This window comes from Cydia fagiglandana, chromosome 17 (assembly GCF_963556715.1).
Source record: "Cydia fagiglandana chromosome 17, ilCydFagi1.1, whole genome shotgun sequence".
Lineage (NCBI taxonomy): Eukaryota > Metazoa > Arthropoda > Insecta > Lepidoptera > Tortricidae > Cydia > Cydia fagiglandana.
In genome coordinates this window covers 8648458-8672713 of record NC_085948.1, presented here as the reverse complement: position 1 = coordinate 8672713, position 24256 = coordinate 8648458, and the positions used below count along the sequence as shown (strand labels likewise).

The window sequence follows — 24256 nt, the reverse complement described above, 5'->3', positions numbered from 1 at the left end:
TAATACGAATTTCGTAGAAATCGTTTACTTTTCCGGATAGTTGAAATCAGTTAAATAACTGCAAATACATACGACCTAATCTATCTTTAACACGCATATTAGGTATGTCGATAATGTAGATAGGAAGAAATCAATTCAAAAATGCGTTTTTAGCAATGTTCCTATTGATGAGTTGATGACATGTTAAAATGTACACAATCAATTCTCAAAAAGCATTATTATTGCAATTTGCAGCATTAGGTTTCTTGGACCTATAAATTTCATTGTTATTAAAAATCTGTAAAAAAATATACCTACTACTGATGCAATAATAGTGAAAATAAGGACTACATTTTCAAACTTACGGGGCCCACTGACTAACAGTCCGCCGGACAGTATCGGCCTGTCAGTTGTTCGGAACTGTCAAAATTTTGTTCTAACTGACAGGCCGATACCGTCCGGCGGACTGTTAATCAGTGGGCCCCTTTAGTAGGAATAGTAAGTCACAATCTTGGTACTTTTGTACGAATAATCATAAACATATTATTGGTATCCATATAATAATTTTCCTTGCCTAATGATGAATCTAATAATAAAGTCAATGTTCGTAGCGCGATAAAGAATTAAGTATATTAGTTTACCTTAATGCCGTATTCAGGACACGTCTGATATAAAAAGAAATACGAAAATACGAAAGGTAGGCAAGATAATCGGTAATCGCTATCCTACATTAATAATATTATCAAAACAGATATATTATTAGACCCAAGTCTCATAGGAGTGTTATTCAGGGATGCGACTTTTAGAGTTATAAATAATTCCTGAATTGTAGCTTGACTTTTAGGATACGTACGTTGGGTTCTATGTACCTATTGACAAACTTATCATACAAATAGCGATACGTGCGACGTCTATTTTGATATTTATGAAGGAATAGTTCCCCTAAAAACGTCCTTGTGTCTTCACCCAAGAATCATACACTCAAAAAACACTTTGTAACGAAAGGCACGGGTGACTGAACCATAAAAACGTTACTCAAAGCGACTACGTCATCCAATAAATTGTCAAAGTGGGTACTCGACTTTTGTGCCAAGTAAATTGCCCTTAAATAATAATATAGCTGCAATTTTTGCCGCAATCTAGTAATTAGGCAAGTAGATAAAGCACGTTCCGCCTATTCAGAGGGCTCTGAGGACCTCTAAAGTACCTAAAGTACCAACGGATGCGGTACGATTTTGGATAAGGTGTGTTTCTACGGCTGTACAGACGCCATCAGATAATATATATCGGAGCGGCTAACGTGCTCACAAATATCTGAACACGCCTCTATTGTCAAGGCGTTAGAGTGCGTGTTCAGATATTTGTGAGCACCTTGGCCGCTCCGATATATCTGATGGCGACTGTACGACAGGGGATAAAATATCAGACAAAGTGTGTATATGTAAGCTAATTAGGGGGAATACAAGTATCAAGATAGTTTTCCGATTCAGCGCGTTTCCGATTACCTGATATGAGTCCCCGAAGCCCCGGGTCTAAAGGCCTACCGCGAACCACGTGTTGCCTCTTTGTCGCACTTGTAAATTCTTAAGTGTGACAGGGGGAGGCAACACGTCGAACGTGGTTCGCCGGCCCTCTGAAGTCGTGGCGGACGAGCGGTTCGATCGTCCGTCTGGATTCAAAGGTCGTGGGTTTAAAAAGTTCAAATCTAAGTTCGTACTAATGAGTTTTCTAATGAGTTTCGGAACTTTTAAACTGGTACGGGTTATCTTTTGATATTTGCCACTACCTTTCAGTGAAGGAAAACTTTTTGAGGATGCGCTAAGAAATTCAGCGATAAGTATGTGAAGTTCCTTCCGATTCAAACATTCAGCATTTTAGAAAATGCTGGAGAATTTCATAAAAGTAATAACTTATAAGCTTCTTATTAAATTATTCCGTCCTCGGTAGATATTGTACCTATGTACGAGTAAAACAGAAACTCGGTAAAGTGGAACCTCGATAACAAGAATCTTAACGGAAGTGCCATGAAATGTGTGCTATATTATGTGCTTCGTATTTTAGAGGTTTTCATACACGTGATGCTTTTGTGTCATTATATTTCACTAACTTTACAAAAATAATTTTATAGGTACCTATATTATTTTATAAGGTACTTAAGTATTAGGCCCCCCCCCACATCTGGCGTCTTTCGAGCGTCGGCGTCTACAATTCTATGGCCGACGTCGACGCAACGTCGACGCAGCGTCGACGCAACTGCGCAGCGACGTTATTTCCCATAGCGCTGGACCGACGCCGACAGACGCCGACGCTCGAAAGACGCCAGATGTAGGGGGGCCCTTAAGTTTATATTATTTTCGTTAAATAAAAATAATTTTGAGTTATAAAACTAATTACAAAATTTCCGTGAGTCAAAGTCAAAGATGGCTCGACAAACTTTAGAGATACATTTTTACTTAGAGGTAACATATAAGATATTCGTGTTTTTCGCCGTGTAAGTAAAACTGGTAGCTGTCTGTTTGTCGGGGTCACATACTCAGAGCTCCGGAGATTTTGTGGCTTAAAAATTAAAAAGAATAGCGCAGTTTATTTAATATAAACTAGTTCGTCTTAACGAGGTTCGTCTCACAGAGTTTCAGCTGTAGGTACTAGGCTTGCTACAATGTGTCGGCAAATTGAATTACAGCCCCAGCGGTGAGCCGTGTGCCGTGTGGGAAAACATAACCTACTTATTCGCTGCAACGTAAGACACTAGAGAAAGAGCGTTTTTACAATTTAGTGGTTCAAATTTAAGTTAGAGTTAGGGCAGGCGTGGCTCACTCCGCGATTTCGTCGCTTTGCAACAGGTACCTCCGTCCCACACCAATTTTGGTGGCTAGCCATAAGCCGTGCGTGGCGCTGTCGCCACTTAGCGGTCATATCCGTCCTAATCGTAACAGACGCGTTTTGTTAGAGAGTGAATCTTCTGTAACTAGTACTATTATTTATTTTGTGGTTAGGGTAACATTCCATTTCTGATCGCATCTGCACTACTAGTACGAACGCGTCGGTGTTATTGTCAATTTCCATAGTAAAATGAATGGTAGGTTATCGTTGGAAATGGACTATTTATCACCTTTAAACCGTCAGAGTTTTATAAATAATATGAATAATTAAGTGATGTATTATTTATAAATCATATCCGTCTTCCACCTTTAAAATTAAACTCTACCCACACATTAAAAAGTGTCAAACAGTCGCGTTTGGGCTGTGCAGCATATAAAGATAATACATATATGCACTGAAAAACAATGCCGACCCTTTTTAATCAAGTGTCGAAGATTTAAAAACATTGATAAATTAGATCATTTTCAAGTTAGTTATTAATTTTCTTGAAATTTTCTTCATGCTGGCCCTTTATTTTTGTATTTTATTTTTATTTCATAGCCTTTACTTTAAATAAAAGGTAGGCATGAAATATTAGTTACCGATCCACCATAAATGTATAAATATTCTTATATCAAGATCTATCCCAATATCAAATAAAATGAGGTAACAACCTCCCGGCACTGATTTAAAGGTTACCTACATCTATTGTTACAATAATGAAGCAACGATTTTCAGCGACCGCTTTCACTAAAACTTGAAAACGGTTTCAGAAAATAACTGAAAGGCCGAGCAATTATCAAAACTTCCAGCCTAAAATAACTCTTCAATTTCCATCGAACGAGGAAAACCAATCAAACTGCGCCAAATTGAGGTTGCATAAATATTGATTAATAATTAAATTGAATACAATAACAAAGAACAAGGAATGATAAAGTGAAAATTCGTATGTTGATCATTCGGTGGCACCGTGTCACATTGCTTTTTGAGAATACAAGATGGCTGCACAATCTCGTCTAATCTGTATCATATTCTTCTACTACATGTGACCAGAATGTGACCAGCAACGGGGCTATTCATAAATTACGTCATTTCAAATTAGGGGGGGTCTGGACATAAGATGATGGTAGCATGACGTAGGAGGAAACGGGGTCAATCGAAGCATGATTTTTGGATGATTTTAGGCGGGAGGGGGTCAAAAATCGTCAAAAAACGATGACGTAATTTATGGGCAGCCCGAACGTAGTCGACAAATCATTAAAACCAGCCTTTACTAATTTATATATAATACTCGTACCTTATACTGTTCATATTAGAATCAATTAAATCGTATAACATTATTTAAAAATAAAAAATTTCAGGCAGTCCAAGATGAATAAAAAAGATGGATGGAAAGTAATAAATCCGACCTGATTAAATACTGAAAGAAAACTCACGGTCCAATGGTTCAGAGAGATTGTGGATGGATTCATTCCGCTTGAATATTCTCGATAATGAGGGGTCAATACAAAAGATATTATTAATTTCATTCTTCTGGGGTATTGGATTTGAAAGTATGAGGAGACCTCAGTTTTTTAGTACATCGAAATAGTCTATATTTTGGTAGGTTAAAACTTAAAATACACTATAGGTACCTTCATACGCTTTCACCGTTGTAATTGAAACATACCATAGATGAAACTAGTCTCCAGAAAAAAGTTTTGACTATGGGTAATAAAGGGTACCTAATGTTAAAATAATCCAAAGTTTTTCTTCTCCCAAATAGACAATAGTAATCACTCCGTCAGTGCCACAAGTATTCAGCGACGACATGACTCCTGTCGGTCTAGCATAAGGTGCGTTCTCGCGCGCGACTCCATTCATCAAGTGCGACTTCATGGACTCGCGCGAGAACTCAACTAAAACTGATTTGCACTGGCGACTGATTTGCATAAACCGCCGTACTTTATTACGATAGTAGGTACAAATTGACATGTGTGTATTAATAAGTCCCAACTACTTCAAACTAAATGTTGGCGACTGGCTGGCACGCGGCCTCCTTCGAACGTATTGTTTGTGAAGTATTTTAATTTGTGTTTGACAATGAGTCTGCCTGTCACCGCCTATCTATTAAGATCTTGTTGTTCTTTCTTAAATTATTTAATTATAATATTTATATAATATCTGCGTGTTTCCATTATATCACCAATTCATCATACAGTCCACTTCACTAGCTATCACTAAACCAAGTATGAAATTATCAAAGTTATAACTTACAATTCAACCATGGATCTGACTTAAATTAGGGTTCCGTATGCACGTACGCCTACAGTACGAACACGGAGCCGTGGCCTAGTTTTGCTAACTTATTATATTTGGAGCCGTCAGGTGCGGGTGGAGTCGGGATGCGTTCGCAAACGAACTCTTGAACAACGTGATGAATATATCGTTCAATTTTTGATACGTTTCTATTACCGTCTGTATATTGCTTTAGACATAACAATATAGCTCAATAGTGGGACCGGATTTTTGCACTAAAAGTTTTGATAATTCTAAAGTTGAAAAAGTGATACTTATCTCATATGGGACATATTTTTAAGCATATTTGCAGTATACGATGAAAAGTTAGAACGAGCGTTAGATATAAATTAGGTATTTATATATTTTTAGTAATGTTTTTTTAATATTGAATTAAAGTGCAATGTTTAAGTTCCATTGTTAATAATATGTATGACGCTTTATAATGTAAAATTATTAGAAATTTTTTTAACGTGCTTCTTTGTCAAACTACAATTAGCTTATTATTTTGTCGATATTGAATTAAAGTTTAATAAATCCACAACAACATATCTAAATTTTAAAGTTAATAGGCAAGCTAAAAAATTAGAAGAATAAGATATATGCTTTAGAATTAATATACGTTTTTTGTCCTATAATATCTAATATTGAATTAGAGTCTGTAAAAATAAGTCTATTACTATAAAATAATATACGCAGCCATATTATGGAAAGTAAGAAATTTCTGTGTGTAGCTTGCATTGTAATAGTAAAATCTAGTTAAAAAGGCGCGAAATTCATACATACGCCGCGCTGGTCCGTCAGTCGCCGGCGCGGCGGTCGAGAGCCTATCATAGCCTACCTATACCTCGCCCCTCGCCCCACCTCCCGCTCAGTAACACTATCTGTCTTTTCTTATCATTCATTTGTTGGTTTACCGTGCACATATATAAATTAGATGCGGACATTACGTGAAATTAAAATATCTTTTTACGTAAAAATACAATCTGGTCAATCAGATCTTGTCAGAGGCGGCAAATTTGAAAAATGTATTCGCGAAGGGATATCGTCCCATAGAAAATTTGAATTTCGCGCCTTTTTTTAGTGAGAAGATTTGCTTGACCAGCTATATTTTTTTTTTTTTTTATACCACATCGGTGGCAAACAAGCATACGGCCCGCCTGATGGTAAGCAGTCACCGTAGCCTATGAACGCCTGCAACTCCAGAGGTGTTACATGCGCGTTGCCGACCTTTTAAAAACCTGTACACTCCTTTTTTGAAGAACCCCATACTGTAGACCCTCGGGAAAACCTCGGGAGGGAGCTCATTCCACAGCCGGAGCGTCCGCGGGAGGAAATTCCTCTTAAATCGCACAGTACGCGACCATTTAGGTTCTAGGGTGTGAGGATGAACACCCTGCCGACGGCGAGCGGTGCGGTGATAGAAAGCGGCCGTTGGCATCATGTCAAATAGTTCCTCAGAGCACAACCCATTGTACAAGCGGTAGAACACACACAAGGAGGCAAAGTCTCTCCTTAGACTTAAAGGTTCAATACCGCTTGTGAGTTTGGGATCATCGACGATTCGCACAGCGCGCCTTTGGACTGAGTCGAAGGGTCCAAGCTGGCATCCAGGTGCTCCTGCCCAAAGGTGACAGCAGTACTCCATATGGGGTCTGACTTGCGATTTATAAAGCAGCAGTCTTTGCCCCGGAGTAAAGTATCGCCTCGCTTTATTGAGCACACCGAGTTTTTTGGATGCCAGCGCAGCCTTACCTTCCAGGTGGCTGCCGAATTGGACGTCACTGGAGATGTCAACACCGAGGATCCCAATACTCCCTGACATGGTAAGGGCTGTGCCTTGGAACTGTGGGACCACAGTGAATGGGGTTTTCTTAGCAGTGAACGCGCAAACTTGTGTCTTGGTGGGGTTGAATCGCACTAAATTGTCCCGGCCCCACACCGAAACTCTGGATAGAGTGCTCTCAATGTCTGACACAAGCTTTTCACGACTCTCCAGCACCACAGAGCGAGGGATATTGGCACGGCCTGTGTAAAAGGCATCCCCAGTACTGTCGTCTGCATAGCAATGAATGTCATCGATAGACAACATGTCATTGATGAGCAGCAAAAACAGCGTAGGGGATAGCACAGAACCTTGCGGAACGCCAGCGTTAATGTCCATGCTATCGGAGCAGCTTCCGTCTACTACGGCTCGTATGCGTCTGCCGGACAAAAAGCTAGCGATCCATTTGCATAGTCCCTCCGGCAATCCATAAGATGGTAACTTCGACAAGAGACCCCGATGCCAGACCCGATCGAACGCCTTCGCTATATCTAGGCTTACTGCCGATGCCTCACCTTGACTCTCAATGGCCGAAGCCCAGCGGTGTGTGAGATACACTAGAAGATCACCAGACGAGCGACCGTGGCGAAAACCATATTGGCGGTCGCTGATCAGATCGTGTTCTTCTAGGTATCTCAGGAGCTTTGCGTTGATTATACGCTCCATGACCTTAGAGAGAAGGGAGGTAATAGCGATAGGCCTGTAATTCGATGGGTCCGATCTATCGCCCTTTTTAGGCACAGGGTGTACAAGGGCCGTCTTCCACGAAGATGGAACATGCCGTTTGTCGCTAGAGAGTGAGAAAAGACGCGCTAACACGGGACATAACTCAGGAGCACACTGCTTTAGCACAAGAGCTGGTATGCCGTCTGGCCCGCTCGACTTATGGACGTTCAGGGATAGCAACTCCCGCCGAATATCCCTCTGCGTGAATGAGATTTCTGGCATGGAGTATACGCACCGCGGGATGGTGGGCGGCACGGCGCTACCGTCGTCGTTCAGGGTCGAGTTCGAGGCAAAAAGAGTACCAAGGAGGTCGGCTTTCTCCTTTGCACTGTGGGCCAGATCACCATCAGCTTTCCGCAGTGGTGGTAAAGACGACTGACAAAAATTTCCCTCGGCAGCTTTGGCAAGTGACCAGAACGCGCGACTCCCAGTGGGATAGCCCGCTAGTTTCTCACCAATTCTGCCGACGAAATCGTATTTAGCCCTGGCAATGGCTTTTTTACTGGACCTCGAGGCAGCGTTTAAATTGCGCTTCACATCAGAAACGTTCGGATCCTTATTAGCAACGGCCTTGGTCCAAGCCCTGTAAGCGGCTTGCTTGCGAACTGTAGCTTCTTTACAAGGCCGATTAAACCAAGGACGTCGCTTTGCTCCCGCAGCTATTACCGAGTTGGGAATGAAACAATCCATTCCCAGCAGTATTGTCTCGGCAACATTGGCTGCACAGGAGTCAGGATCGTCTGATGTGAAACAGAGCTGCCTCCACGGCAACGAGGCGTAGAATTCACGCAGTCCGTCCCAATCTGCTGACTTATAATGCCACACGCGCCGCGAGCTAGCTGGCTGTGGTGGATCGGGCCGCGCGCAAGGTGCCTGTGCCCGGACGAGGCAGTGATCGGACGAACCGAGAGGTGCATTCACTGAGACGGAATATCCGTCCGGACGTGTGGTCAGCAGGAGGTCCAGTAAAGAGCTCGTATGGTTCTCGATATCTGGAATTCTCGTGGGAGAATGTACCAGTTGCGAAAGTCCATAGGCCAGAGAAAAATCGTGAGCAGCCCTCCCTGCGTGGTCGGTGGACCGGGAACTAAGCCACTCAACGTGGTGAGCGTTAAAATCCCCCAAAATCACCAGCTCTGCGGAAGGGTACTGCTCCAGAAGTTTGTCAGCCGTCCGTTGTAGGTGCTCGAAAAGCCGGGTTGTTTCCGTGTTTCCGCTATGAGACCTGTATAGGCACGCGTAGATACGAGTGTGGCCGCTGTAATCCACACGCACCCACAGAACTGACAGGTCCCTGTCTTCAAAGGCATGGAGGCGGCGACAGCAGACCTCCTGCCGGGCATACATACATACACCAGCGTGTCTCATGAACTTGTGTTCAAGCGTATAGCCGGGATATAACAGGTATGCAGTGTCCGCCGGGCAGGATATCTGCGTCTCCGTTAAAAATAGGATGGTCGGCTGCGCAGATTCCAGGTGGTAATGGACTGCGCTCAAATTAGAATGCAATCCCCTGATATTGCAAAAGTCCACTTGCGTGGAAGGGGGTGCCGCCGAGAAACCATTTCTTTTTTTTCCCTTATTTGCCATATAGTTGAGTGTACAAAGAGGGTTCGGGGTGTTGACGGCTTAAGGGACAAGAGAACGGAACAGATCTGCCAAAGGGATATGTAGAGTAGTGCGGTTCACAGGCACGGCGTACGGAAGGGCCCCCGGTCCCCCCCTGGTGCAGCAGCCGGGTCCACTCCGGTCTCCTTCTCCGGCACGACTACTACATCAAGGATTTTTCGCGAGGTTGGTGGTTCAGCCTCCCAGGGCGGAGATTAAGTAATCCCTGGGTTCGGGAACCCTACTAACCTGCGGGCGGCCAGCGGACAGCCGTTTCACCGGGTCTCCCTGATAGCCGCACCTGTACTCCGCTTCCACATAGACCAAAGGCAGTACCGTGAGTTCCATAGGTCCCCCGTCGTCAACACACGGCACCCTCGATGAGCTCTCTGGCAACCTTACTCACCGGCAGGAACACAACACTATTAGTAGGGTCTAGTGTTATTTGGCTGCGGTTTTCTGAAAGGCGGAGGTACTTCCCCAGTTGGGCTCTGCTCTAGATCCGGAATGACATCTGCTGCGCTGTGCCCTACCACACTAAGCGAGATGACACTCACAGTGCCCATACCTCTCTTTTGGACGTAGTTTAAGGACATACCCGGGTCCAGAATATTTCATTTCATTATTTCAGAATATTTCATTATCTTGACTAATATTGTAATAAAAATGTATAAGATATTCACAACTATTTTTTACTATACATAGTTTGTCAAAGGACTGTCTCATTTCAAACATAGACAAAGAGAATCATCATACTATCTTTGACTTACACTAGTACTAGCACCCAAAAGAAAAGGATGAATATAGTTTTTTGTTTTTATTTACTGGCAAATTGGTTTGACCAACTATACCTATTTCTGGTTCCTATTGTCATGTCCTGTCCTATTCAACGTCAATATCATTATTTGTATATTATAAACCAACTGCTCAATATTACACGGTATAAGTACATCCTGAATATACCTGAATGAAGTGGCCTCACTTACCTTATTGTATATTCCGTGTGGGCCGTATATGCCTATATACAGCCCACCTTAAATTAAAATGTTTTTTTTTTTAATGAACAGGATATGAAGTATGAAAAACTCACTCAAATAGGTTTCTCATTTATTTAAGTTTCTTAATTATACCAAAATAGTTATAAAAATATTACGATACTCTTGGAATATATACCTTTTATAAAAGTCCTATTATGGGCCTTATTGAACACTAGCAGTGTATTACTTAATCCCGTAAAAAAGAATCATTTTGACAGTAGGTAATAACAGATTTTATTGTTTTTAACTTAAGAGTTATACATATACAAATAACAATATTTGATACTTCATATCAGGAGGATTTATTTATAATAAGTGAAAATAATTATTTTGGGCCTTAATAACTAAATATATAAAAATTGGCTAGTTTACGCGAAAATAGTGGGTAACTAAACATAAATCTTTATTAGTTACAGTAGTATCATCTTTTAACATCCGGGGGCACGGAAGTGCCCCCGCCAAGACGAGCAAAGCGCAAGAGCACTATCTACCTTTTCTCGAAGCGCTTTGTCGTTTTTTGGAACCCTCATAACTTGGGGTTGGATTATACCAGATAAACAAAGTTCTCGGACTTATAAGCATATCAATTGCATAGCTCTTTTACTTTAAATTTTATTCATATCTAAAAACTTCGATTTCGTCACTGACTCACTCACTTGAAGATCATCAATACCGTTTACTTCCTGAAGTCCTCTAAGAAGCTGAAATTTGGTATGTAAGATAGTTTTAGTACACAAACAACAAATAAATTCAAAAACTTGAAATTTTTTATCCCTAAGGGGACGAAGAGGGGGTTTAATTTTGTATGGGGAATCAATAATCGCTGAACCGATTTATTTGAAATTTGGTATGTAGATAGGTATTGGTATGGGGAAGGATATAGAATAGATTTCAACCTCAAAGTTTACCCTTACGGGGTGAAGGCAGATTTCAACCCCAAAGTTTACCCTTACGGAGTGAAGGGTTTATATGGGGAATCAATAAGAAGGACATCGTGTAACAGATGCTCCCAGATACTTATTTCAGGATTTTTAATAGTAAATCACCCCAACCCTTTAAATTAGGGGATGGAAGATTGTCATAAGCAACTTACAAAAAGAAGTGAAATCCCACCAAAACCATTTTTATGTAAAATGTTGCCCAAACGAAACCATAAGGCTCGCACAGTCAAAAAGTTATCAGATCTCTTGCCAAGCTTCTAACTTTACTAGCTCTACACCAAAAGTATGTGGCTTGGCCGTTTCGTTTCTACAAGAACTATTGTAACATGTAAGTATAATACAAAAACCGCCCAAATGCGAGTCGGACTCGCGTTCGAAGGGTTCCGTACATTACACAATTTTTAACAATATATTTTTTTAGAGAAAAGTGAGTAAAATGCCATTAAAAAACCCGTAGGGATCGGAAAACTAGGTACTTAAGTCCGACTCACGCTTGACTGCACATTTCTAATAGGTTTTCCTGTCATCTATAGGAAAAGAGCTAATAATTGTGGTATTATCTATGAAAAGGGACCTTATTGTCGATGGCGCTTACGACAATAACTTCGTTGAATAAAATACGTAGTAGGTTTAAATTGGACATTCTGGCTCATTTCGGTTCACTCTGTCCCAATTTAGCAATTAAGTTTCTGTGAATACTGGAACATTCAATTTTGTTGTCTATCCATTATGGAGGTCAATTTATGTTATGTAACGTTGATGAACTGATCAGTCATCGGGTTATATGGTCCCTTTTTATAGTTTTTTTTAATAACTCGTAAACGGTAGCTTGTAGCAAAAAATGTTCTGATACATAAGTAATCTACATACAATTTTCTACATTAAACATTCTATACACTTTTTCGCTACCTTCAATATTTAAGGGAGAAAGTAAATTATACTCAATAAATAAATAAATGTTATAGGACATTTTTACATAAATTGACTAAGCCCCACGGTAAGCTCAAGAAGGCTTGTGTTGTAGGTACTCAGACAACGACGTATATAATATATCAATACTTAAATACATAGAAAACAATCATGACTCAGGAACAAATATCAGTGTTCATCACACAAATAAATTCCCATACCAGGATAAAAACCCGGGATGAACGCACGCTCCCAAGTCCCAAAGGTATAGGACCCCATGGTTCCGAGCAGGAATGTTACGGATGCAGATTTTTGGACATCCGCGGATGCGGATGCGGATATTTAAAGGTTTACATCCGCGGATGCGGATGCGGATATTTAAAGGTTCACATCCGCGGATGCGGATGTCAAGATTAGGTACTTAAAAACTGTCAAATACTATCATTTTTAGTAATTGTTATTAAAAAAATGAAACGTTTAGTATTTGAGCAAGAATATAGGTGCGTTATATTAAGTAAACAGTAACTTGGCTGATTTTTCAGAATTTAGACGATTTCTTAATTTTTAACAAGCAGAAATGTCTGCGAACGATGCTATTAAGCTTAGAATAAATTTAAAAGTGGAAAAAAATTACTGTCTTGGGTGAGACTTGAACTCACGGCCTCTGGATCGATACTCCAGCGTCCTGCCATCTGAGCCACCAAGACCTCATCCAATTTTTCAAAAAGCCAGCAAATTTTTCCACCATATTACTGGTCAAGGGGACCCTAGCGACATCTACATCTTGTGTTACACTTCTTAAACGGCTACCGGAGTTCCAAGTTACAAATACAAATACAAATACTTTATTTATAACGCCAAGTTACATGTCATGATCTCATGATGGTTTTACATTTTAATTGGTAGGTACATTTATTTTAATATTTACAGTAATTTACACATTCGATAAATAATAATAATAATAATTGGTACATTTGATTTATAACATACTGTATACTTAGCTATCATAAGTTATATTTATATGTTAGGGAGCTCAAAGAACTCGTCTATAGAATAAAATGTATGTCTAAGAAGCCACTTTCGCAATCTTGACTTAAAGGCCACCGCAGAAGCCGCAGTATTTTTTATTTCGTCCGGCAGTCTGTTGTACACTGACGGGCCGACGACGTACACCGACCTTTCGGATTTGCGCAGTTTGTGTGCTGGGGTGACGAGGAGGTGGGCGAGCTTGTTGCTGCGCAACTCGCGGGATGGGTTCACACCACGTTGACGGAACGTACCCAAGTTGTTGTACGTGAAGAGAGCTACCCTGTAGATGAACTCGCAGGGAAGGGGCATAATCTTTAATTCCTTAAATAGCTCTCTGCACGATGCATCTTCGGGCACCCCGGCAATGGCGCGCACAGCCCGCTTTTGCATCCTAAAAGCTCGCCCGGCGTCTGCTGCGCGTGCCCACAGTTCCACGCCGTAGGTAATGAGACTGTGGACAGTCGCGTAGTAGCATGACAATACTACGTCGCGAGAAGCCGTGCTCGCTAGACGACGAAGCGCGAAGCATGAGCGGCCCAACTTGGAGCAGAGCTCTTCTATGTGGTGGTCCCACTTTAGGCCGCTATCGACATGGAAGCCTAGCAGCTTTGTCGTTTGGACCATCTGCAGCGCGGTTTGCTGTTCGGTGGTGACCCGGCAGGGTGGCGGTGATGTGCCATTAAGCTGGAATACGAGAAACATAGTTTTTTCCTTGTTTAATGCCAGACCATTTAATTGGAACCACCACTCGAGCCGCCGAACTACTGAATTTAATTTCCTCTCCAGCTCTTGTGCCGTTGGCGCAGTCACAACGGCGGCCACGTCGTCGGCATACATATAAATTTCTGCTTCGTGTATGACACTAGGCAGGTCATTTAGTAGCAGGCTGAAGATGGTATTTGATAGACACGAGCCCTGTGGTACGCCCATAGTGTTTATCATTTCGGTCGATTTGACCCTTCCCTTGTCGCCGAAGACCTTTTGTGTCCGGTGTGACACAAAAGATCTCAGCAACGATAGAACCGGACCCCGCATGCCATAAAAAGTTAATTTGTCGGCTATAAGATGATGGTCAGCGGTGTCAAATTGTACATTGGAAATTCACCAGTTACGATGTGCTCAGATGGCACAGCGCTGGAGTATCGATCCAGTGAGTTCAAGTTGCACTCCAGACAGTAATTTTTTTCACTTTTAAATTTAGACGATTTTACCTAGCAGTTATTTATGCGGATACGGATGTCGATAATGGTGCGGAAGCTCTGCGGATGCGGATGCGAATATTCACAACATCCCTGGTCCCGAGATATGGAAAACACATAATAAAAATAATGACGAGCGGCGAGTCACCGCCTGCCTCGATACACTGTGGATCGCAATGTTACAGCAGGTGTTCGGACCTCTTAGAAATAGCCCCAAATTTAAACCACTTACCACGAACCTTTCCATTTTTCTACAATAGCCTCCAATGCCTGCTGAAATCGGTTGTTTACGGATATCTATTTAAATACTCATGAATGGGTTCCACCAGGCGTTCTACATGACATCAAAGCTCTCCAAGCGGCCTCTACGTATTGGATCTATACCCCACGCACGCTTTATAAATGACCGGGCTTGAAAACCCGAGAGTTTGTGACGGAGATATAATAATAATGAAATATTTTATTATGCACTACAAAGAAAAAATACATGTTACTAACAAAGACAGGACATAGTAAAGAAGGTAACAACAGGCCGACTTATCGCTAAAAACCGATCTCTTCCAGACAACCTTCAGATAGCACTATTATAAATGTTAATTTAAACACATATTTTATCAAATATATATGTATAAGCATAGTTTATTCAACACAAGGGGAAATCAATAATGACGTCAATCGCATATTTGAATGCATGTCATGTCGACCAAGATTACAGCAAGGAGTACAAACTATTTTAGGTTGTTGCATAATTCCTTTCCCACTTTGGAATAAAACTATTTTTTTTTGTAATAATTATTTATTGAAACAATTAATCGACAATATAATCATCATCCTTATCTAGAACATGTAACCATCTCTTAGGCAAAGTTTCAATACCCTTAACCCATAATGAAAGTGGCTGAGAGACAAAGAAGTTGGCAAGGTCATTTTGTAGGTCGCCGGAATTTTCGAATTTCTTTTTACGAAGATGCTGTTTCAAAGCCCGAAAAAGATGATAGTTGGAAGGTGCTAGATCAGGGCTATAAGGTGGATGAGGTATTGTTGTCCAATCGCGCTCCTCTAGAAATTACAGGTCATTTTCGCCGTATGTGGTCTTGCATTATCATGAAGTAATGATACTTCGAGTCGTTTTGGCTTTTTTTCTTTAACAGCGTTCGCCAACTTCTGTAGTTGATTCACGTAGGCTTCGCCATTGATAGTCTGATGGTCGTCCAGTAACTCCCACGACAACATTCCTCGCGAATCCCAGAAAACTGACAAGATAAGTTTTTTGCCATGCGGACTGATGACTAGATTTATTCTAGAATATTCCCGAGAATACTGAAAATATCAAGAAAATTTTGAAGTGGGGAAAAAATTATGCAACGACCTAATACAAATGAATGAAACCTCCAACACGCCCTCTTAATCTTGGACGACTTCCATCAAGTCCTGAACAAAAGACTCGTGCTTACAATATGGCAATACCTTGGTAAGTACATCAGCAGTCATCTGCTCAGTATCAAATATCAAATATCAAATATCAACATTTATTCAGCAAATAGGCCACAAGGGCACTTTTACACGTCAACATTGAATTTACATAAAAGCAAAAATAATAACATCAACAATTTTATAAATTAAAACTAACAATTCAATCTAACGTATTACAATTACTAAGAGATGTATATGGTCTCTTAATGTCGAATGTAAGCATGTAAGTCAACTCAATAACGTTATTTTCAATAGTCTGACGACTATAGTGATATCTAACGTCCACATGTTTAGATCGTTGTGGAATACTGGATTAGTGGCCAGTTTAGTAGCAGACTGGTTATTACTATACAAAGTAACAGTATTACTACAACCTGCCAACTGAGCAAGAACCGCACGGACGTATACCGCCTCTTTGGCAGCTTCAGACAAAGCTATATACTCCGCCTCGGTAGACGACTGTGCGATACAAGATTGCTTGTAATAACCCCAGGAAATGACATTCCTACCTAACTTGAATATATACCCCGAACCCCGTGTATGATTTACGATCCGTCCCGTTAGCCCAATCAGCGTCAGTCAATTCAAAAATACGAAATTTATCATTAACATCACGCAACAGTGATGTATCCACTTTGCGATCTAAAGTCTGTCATCAAATCGCGCCTGCTAGTCATGCTATTCGTTGCTCCCGAGTCCACATACCACGAAGATTCAGAGTACGCTTCAGTGCTATATGCCGACAAGTCACAGTATCCTAAACAAGCAAAGTCGTTACGACAGTTTTTCTTCAGATGACCTTTTTGTTTGCATTTCCAGTACCACGGCTCTCTCTTACGACCAGTTATATCCTTCGTTTTAGACTCGGTCTTGTGCTGTTGCGCTTTTCTCTCGTAGTAGCGCCTTGGAAATTTAATGTTATCGTAAACTTAGGATAAATGTATTACTTAGTGTACGTTTTGCATGCCAAGTGTGGCAGAACATGCATTCACGTAACCCATGACATGACAAATTGTACCATCTGTGTAATGTTCTAGCAAAATAAATGATTCTGTTTCCGATAATAGACGCCTCTTATACAAAGCCCTTAGGTTAATATTCTGGACCTGTTCATGAGAATATGTATATTTATTCTCACGCGGTCTCTAGACGACAGAATTTGTCTCCAGTAAACTCCAGACGAGTGCAGCATAGAGCACGCGAGTGGTGAATACACTGAGGGACACAAAATTACGCAAAACGAATCCTATTAGCCTCTTGTGAGCCGCATCCGTCACTGCCTGAACATAATCGCGAAATGAGAGCGCAAAGTCGAAGTCGAATATTAAATATATTGAACCGGGTTACTAACTTTTATAAAGTTGATGACTGCTAATAGAAGAGCCGGCCGCAAATTTTCTAACCAACTTGATACCACGATGAAAGGCACAATGGTTTCCCATAAAAGTGATGCTCAGTCCGAATTCGATAGTCTACCACGGCGGAACTTGCCGAAAGTACGAAAAAGGAGGCCACTTCCGGTGCGAAAAAAGGGGGCTGATTTAACCCATCTGATACCGAATTAATAGTTGTGGCAGCAGTTAGAAATTTACATGTAGACACATAAAAGCGAAGTCTGCCAGTATTTTTTTTGCCGAAAGTGCTTGGCAGACGCTCTCAAAGGTGGCCACCGGTACCCATAATTTAACCCATCTGATACGAGGGCTGCACTGAAAATTTCGGGAATATAACAAATGGACAAATGTATCGAGTTAAGAATATTTTTACTGTTTTTTAAAGTATTCTTCTAGCATATTGACGTATTTCCCCCTACATCCAAACCAAGTATTAAATTAGTTATTACATTCCAAAGTAGTAGTACCCAAAATAACGTTTTTGAAGGTATCGACTGTCTCTTCCGGTGACTGGAATTATTGACCGCGTGACTTTTCTTAAAATTTTGGGAATGTATCAAAATCATTAGGACTCAGGTCGGGACTGCATGGCGGATGGTCCATTAATTCGATGTTATCATGCGTTAAGTACTCCTTTGTTTGACGAGCGGTGTGCGGGCTGGCGTTATCGTGTTGGAGGATGATGCGTCGGTTACAGATATCTTCTCTAAGTATGCCAACGATTTCAGGCAGGCAAACTGTTGTATACCAATCTGCATTAACTGTCCTGCGATTCTCAAGTGCAACAGTCGCAATATGACCGAATTTCGACACAACAGTAGCCAGCATCTTTTTCGCCGTGCTTCAAGATACAAGATACAAGATATTTATTGATAAAAGTCAATGTTTTACAAGTCAGTAAATAATAAATTAATAATAATATGCAGTAGGTAGGTTGGTACAGCATTTGCACAGTAATTTTTATATTACTATTAAATAAACAACTTATTTTAAGCGAAACAAATCAAGTAAACAATCAGTAAGTAGTCAAAATAGGGTCGCATATAGCTTCGAGAGCGAACAACCTTAGTTGGTTTTAGCTCGTTTTTATAAACCCAAACTCGTGACTGGTTTTTATTTTCAGGATCGTGTGCGTGTATCAACGTTTCGTCACCCGATACGATATTAAAAATTACGTTAGAAGTTCCATTGTTGAAACCCTCTCGATTTTACTGGCACCAAAATGACCCAGGCCGTCTTTGGTTCTTCGGAAAGTAAGCGCGGGATCCAACGGGAAAATATTTTTCTTATGCAAAGTTCTGTTTGCAAGATCGTTTGGTTTTCACGTTTCTCTCCATTCGAATCTCCAAAAATGACTGAATTTCATGATATGTGACAAGTCGAACTAATTCAATCAGGTTCCGCACTGAGTCAACGTTTTCTTGAGTAATCGCAGATTTTGACCGACCGTCACGCACATCATCACTACAATTCACACGATGTCGTTGAAATTCGGAAAACCAGCGATAAATGGTCGTCTTTGATGTAACTTCCTCCCCAAATACAGAAATCTTCAGATCTAAGCTTTAGTTTTGTGATAAATCACTTTTAAAATCGTAAAATTTCATCACTCTTAAATTTTCCCGCGTTTGTTCCATTTTGTCAACGGCCACTCCGCTTTGAAAACAAATTAAAAAAAAAGTGTGTAGTTTATTTTATCAAACTGCCTGTTGAGTTGAGTTACCAGACCTCTATGATTATAAAAAGGATGAATTTGTATCATAATTGTATAATTAAATAAGCAATTCCCGAATCTTTCAGTGCAAGCCTCGTACCACCATGAAACCAATTCCAGTCGGTAGGTATGAACCCTCATGTTAGAAATATATAAGTCTGCTAAGGCTTTTCCTGCCGAAACACCTTGGCAGACGAGATTATAAGCAAGATGACCATCGGTTACCGTACACTAACCCATCAGATACCACGATGAAACCAATACCAGTCGGTAGGTATGAATCCTCATTTCAGGAATATATAAGTCTGCCAGGGCTTTTCCTGCCGAAACACCTTGGCAGACGAGATTATGCTAGCAAGGTGTACATCAGTTACCCTACGTCAACCCATATGATACCACCATGAAACCAATTCTAGTCGGTAGGTATGAACCCCCATTTCAGGAATATATAAGTCTGCCAAGGCTTTTCCTGCCGAAACACCTTGGCAGACGAGATTATAAGCAAGATGGCCATCGGTTACCGTACACTAACCGTAACTGCTAGGTAAAATCGTCTAAATTAAAAGTGGAAAAAATTAGTCTTGGTTGAAACTTGAACTCACTGGATCGATACTTCAGCGCTGTGCCATCTGAGCACATCGTAACTGGTGAATTTCCAATGTAACTTGGAACTCCAGTAGCCGTTTAAGAAGTGTAACACGCGTAAGGTAGATGTCGCTGTCCTCCTTGACCTGTAATATGGTGGAAAAAATTGCTGGCTATGGATGAGGTCTTGGTGGCTCAGACGGCAGAGCGCTGGAGTTCCGATCCAGAGGCCGTGAGGTCAAGTCTCTCCCAAGACAGTAATTATTTTTCCACTTTTAAATTTATTCTAAGCTTAATAGCACCGTTCGCAGACATTTCTGCTTGTTAAAAATTAGGAAATTGTCTAAATTCCGAAAAGTCGGCCAAGTTACTGTTTACTTAATATAACGGACCTATATTCTTGCTCAAATACTAAGCGTTACGTTTTTTTTAAATAACAATTACTAAAAATGATATTATTTGACAGTTTTTAAGTACCTAATCTTGACATCCGCATCCTCGGATGTAAACCTTTAAATATCCGCATCCGCGGATGTTAAAAAATCTGCATCCGTAACATTCCTGCTCGGAACCATGGGGTCCTATACCTTTGGGACTTGGGAGCGTGTGTTGTGATGAACACTGATATTTGTTCCTGAGTCATGATTGTTTTCTATGTATTTGAGTATTGATATATAATATATTATATACGTCGTTGTCTGAGTATCCACAACACAAGCCTTCTTGAGCTTACCGTGGGGCTTAGTCAATTTATGTAAAAATGTCCTATAATATTGATTTATTTATTGAGTATAATTTACTTTCTCCCTTAAATATTGAAGGTAGCGAAAAAGTGTATAGAATGTTTAATGTAGGAAATTGTATGTAGATTACTTATGTATCAGAACATTTATTGCTACAAGCTACCGTATACGAGTTATTAAAAAAAAACTATAAAAAGGGACCTTTAAACCCGATGGCTGATCAGTTCATCAACGTTCATAACATAAATTGACCTACACAATGGATAGACGACAAAATTGAATGTTCCAGTATTTACAGAAACTTAATTGCTAAATTGGGACAGAGCGAACCGAAATGAGCCAGAATGTCCAATTTAAAACTACTACGTATTTCATTCATCGAACTTATTGTCGTAAGCGCCATCGACAATAAGGTCCCTTTTCATAGATAATACCACATATGTGTATTTTTTTCATAATTTTAGACCCAGTAGTTTCGGAGATAAGGGGGGAGGGGGGAATGGTCATTTTTTGTATTTTAAATAACTTCTAAACTATTTATTTTAAAATTCTAATATATCTGCGAATCTCAGATATAAAATATATCTGAGATTCTCACAATGAGCCCCTTCATTTGATATATAACAAGATGTAGTTTTTTTTCTTCTATTTATCATTCATCTCAAAAGTGACCCCTTTATTTGAATTTCTGTTATTTACTTTACATGTATGTCCTTGAGTTATAGACTTACATGTGTATACCAAATTTCAACTTATTGGTGCAGTAGTTTCGGAGCAAATAGGCTGTGACAGACGGACAGCCAGACACACGAGTGATCCTATAAGGGTTCAGTATTTTTCCTTTTGAGGTACGGAACCCTAAAAAAAATGAATTTAATAAATTTTTCACCTTATGCCCATGTGGCGGTAGCGAAACAGCCAAGCCACATATTTTGACTAAGGTGTAGGTAGAGTTAGTGAAGTTAGGGCTTGTAGAGATCGAAGCTTGGCTCAACAAGAGATCTGACAACTTTTTGACAGTGCGAGTCTTATGGTTTCGTCTTAGCAACAATTTACATGAAAATGTGTTTGGCGTGATAATTTTTTACAGTATAAATATTTATTCGTAACAGTAAGTATTATATTTTAACATAATTATTACAGTACATCTGGTGCCACATTACGACACCGGTGCTATAATAAGCACATTAAAACACTCCCTTTGGCCGTGTTTTAAAATTCGTCACTCGTTGCAAAATATCTATTTTTCGCACTTCTATCGTAAATACCTTCCTATGTATTAACAAAAAAAAAGTCACTTGTAAATAGTGGGGTCCCTTTGTTTCCCATAAAGTTTTAAGTCATATTGTATTGTTTGACATATTATCGTTAGTCATTCAGTTAGTCATAAAACTGATTTTCCTAAGGTTATGCTATAGATAGGTTAGGTTAGGTTAGGTTTGTTTTGTGGCAATCCTGAAAAGTTACGCGTTTCTGAGAAAAACCAATTATGACTAACGAAAATTCTGACAATCAATACATTATGACTTAAAACTATTTGGGAAACAATAGAGACCCGTAAATAGTCACTGCCTTTAAAAAGTATAAGTGCCTCAATGTTATTAGACTTTTTGATTCTTTAAAACGTCTTTAGGTCAATAAAGCAAGTGAAAAATTATTAGAGTTAGACCAAGAAAAGTCTGCAGCAATTTTGACAGCCCACGCAGCGCAAGTGTTATTTATAAGTCATAATTTCATAGAAGTTTCTTCAAATCGACCTTATTAATAAGAGATTAAAAATATTCAAAATTATCTTAAAATATTTTAATCTAATATTTCATCTCATACGTTCAATAAGGCCCGGGACTGGACCTTTTTACCTGCACTGACAGTGGGCCTTCTTAGCAACAAGTACAAATTCAGAATAATTGGGAATAATAGGGAGCAACTGCAATTTTTGAATGCTGGGCCTTGTTACCCGCCGGGCCTCATATGCCTGCACCTCACCTACCTTATTTATTTGTTTTACAAGGGGACAAGTTGTTGATAAACCGCTCGTGCTAATATTGATACCCAAACAAGCGAAACATTTTTTTTTATTAAATAGGAGGCAAACGAGCAGACGGATCACCTGGTGGTTAGCGATTACCGCCGGCCATGGACACCCGCAACACCAGAAGGGTTGCAAGTGCGTTGCCGACCTTTAAGATGGAGGTCTTTGAAGGTTTGAACGTCGTATCGGACAGTTCATTCCACAGTTTGGCTGTGCGAGGCAGGAAGTACATTCACAAATTCAAACATTCTAAAATTGAACCACGAGCGTAGCGAGTGGTTCGTAAAGTTGAACCTTGAGCGTAGTGAAGGTTTCAAGGGACGAAGGTTAAATAAAATTTTCACCACATCAGCTCATAAAGGCCCTCTTGATTGTTCGGAACGGATAAGAAAAGTGGCATTTAATTTGATGCAAACTTTGAGTTGTTTCAGTAGGTAAATTGGATCAGTTGGTTGGTAATATTGACGTTAAAATGATAAATATTGAATAACGTTAGTTTGAAATTGATTTTATGATAAAGTAAATATTAGCGGAGATGATCGCTCTTAAGAGCCCTTCAACATGCACACTAGCGCCACTGCTAAATAATCGTGATTATTTAAATTTCACGAAAGATATTTAAAAAAGGGAGCTGCTACGGACTGTATTGTGTATTTAAGTACCTTTTGAATACATCATACTAGTTTTTATGTTGCTGGATTTGTCAATCTATGCGTCCAAAGTAAAAACGGCCGTTTTTGTTTTGAGTTCCTAGATTGACGAATCCAGCAACATAAAAACTAGTTTGATGTATTCAAAAGGTACTTAAATACACAATACAGTCCGTAGCGGCCCCAATCTTTAAATACCTGTCGTTAAATTTAAATAATCACGATTATTTAGCAGTGGCGCTAGTGTGCACATTAAAGGGCTCTTAAAAAATATATGTCGCTAGTCATTTATAACCTAAAAGCGCCAAATTACGCAAAATTATATTGAAATGACACCTGTGTATTGAATTTGAAGAATACTTTAACAAGGGTAGTTATCTGTATGACAATGCACCTAAAATAATTTTCAAATGTATCTATTATTTCTATACTTAACACGATAACGAATTCTACGTAAACGAAACCGCGGGCAATCCCTAGTATATAAATAAATAAATAGTATAAAAATAGTAGTATAGAAATAAATAAGGGAAGGTAAGTTTGCATTAGTGTACTGTGTAAAATAACTATTTACCATTGATAATAATTTTATAAACGCTTTGCGTATTTTTAAGGGCACCGCGCTAACCGCTAGCCCGCGACCGTCAATCGCTGCCTCCTGCCACGGCGCACAGCGCGGCGCGCGAAAACGCCGCGCGTTTGAAATGTAACTTAATATAAGCTCGGAATGCATATTTACGTATCAGTATTTAGTGTCGCCGTGATTTTATATTTCTAATCTTTTGTGTGAGAAGTAAGATCTTTATTATGACCGTGTAATATTATCTCTACAAACTTTAATTCAATATTGGCTATACTGCTTAACCAGAAATCAATATCTAGACAAGCACATTGTCTATATTTCTAACTTTTTACATGTATACTAAGTTGATAGATAATATCGTAATTTTGCAATATCAGCTACTCTAATTCTGTATTTGCATAATAATTCGTGTTTTTACGTTCACCAGAAAGCAGCTGTTCCAGATTTCTAAAAACCGAATATTGTGAATAAATTAAAGTGTTATTGAATATGTTAAAGTTTTTTGTAACTTTAATTTTATATTTACATAGTTATTTAGCAAAAATTGAAATATTTAAATATGGCCGAACGCTCCACCTAAAATTTTCTAACTTTTTACATGAATGTTATTTAACATGCTTACAATAACATATCAAAAAAGAAAAAACTTTAATGTTATCAAAACCCATTTTTGTTCCACCGCTGGTCTAA

At 39.7% G+C, this 24256-nt stretch overlaps 1 protein-coding gene and 1 non-coding gene across 2 annotated transcripts in view; one reads left to right on the top strand and one right to left on the bottom strand.

The window, feature by feature from the left end:
• LOC134672385 (rap1 GTPase-activating protein 1) overlaps positions 1-24256 on the bottom strand; it is a 457452-nt gene that overhangs the window by 418551 nt on the left and 14645 nt on the right. The gene's annotated exons all lie outside the window — the stretch shown is intronic.
• On the top strand, positions 19743-19815 carry Trnag-ucc (transfer RNA glycine (anticodon UCC)). Its single transcript has one exon. It is a non-coding gene; the product is annotated as a tRNA-Gly (tRNA).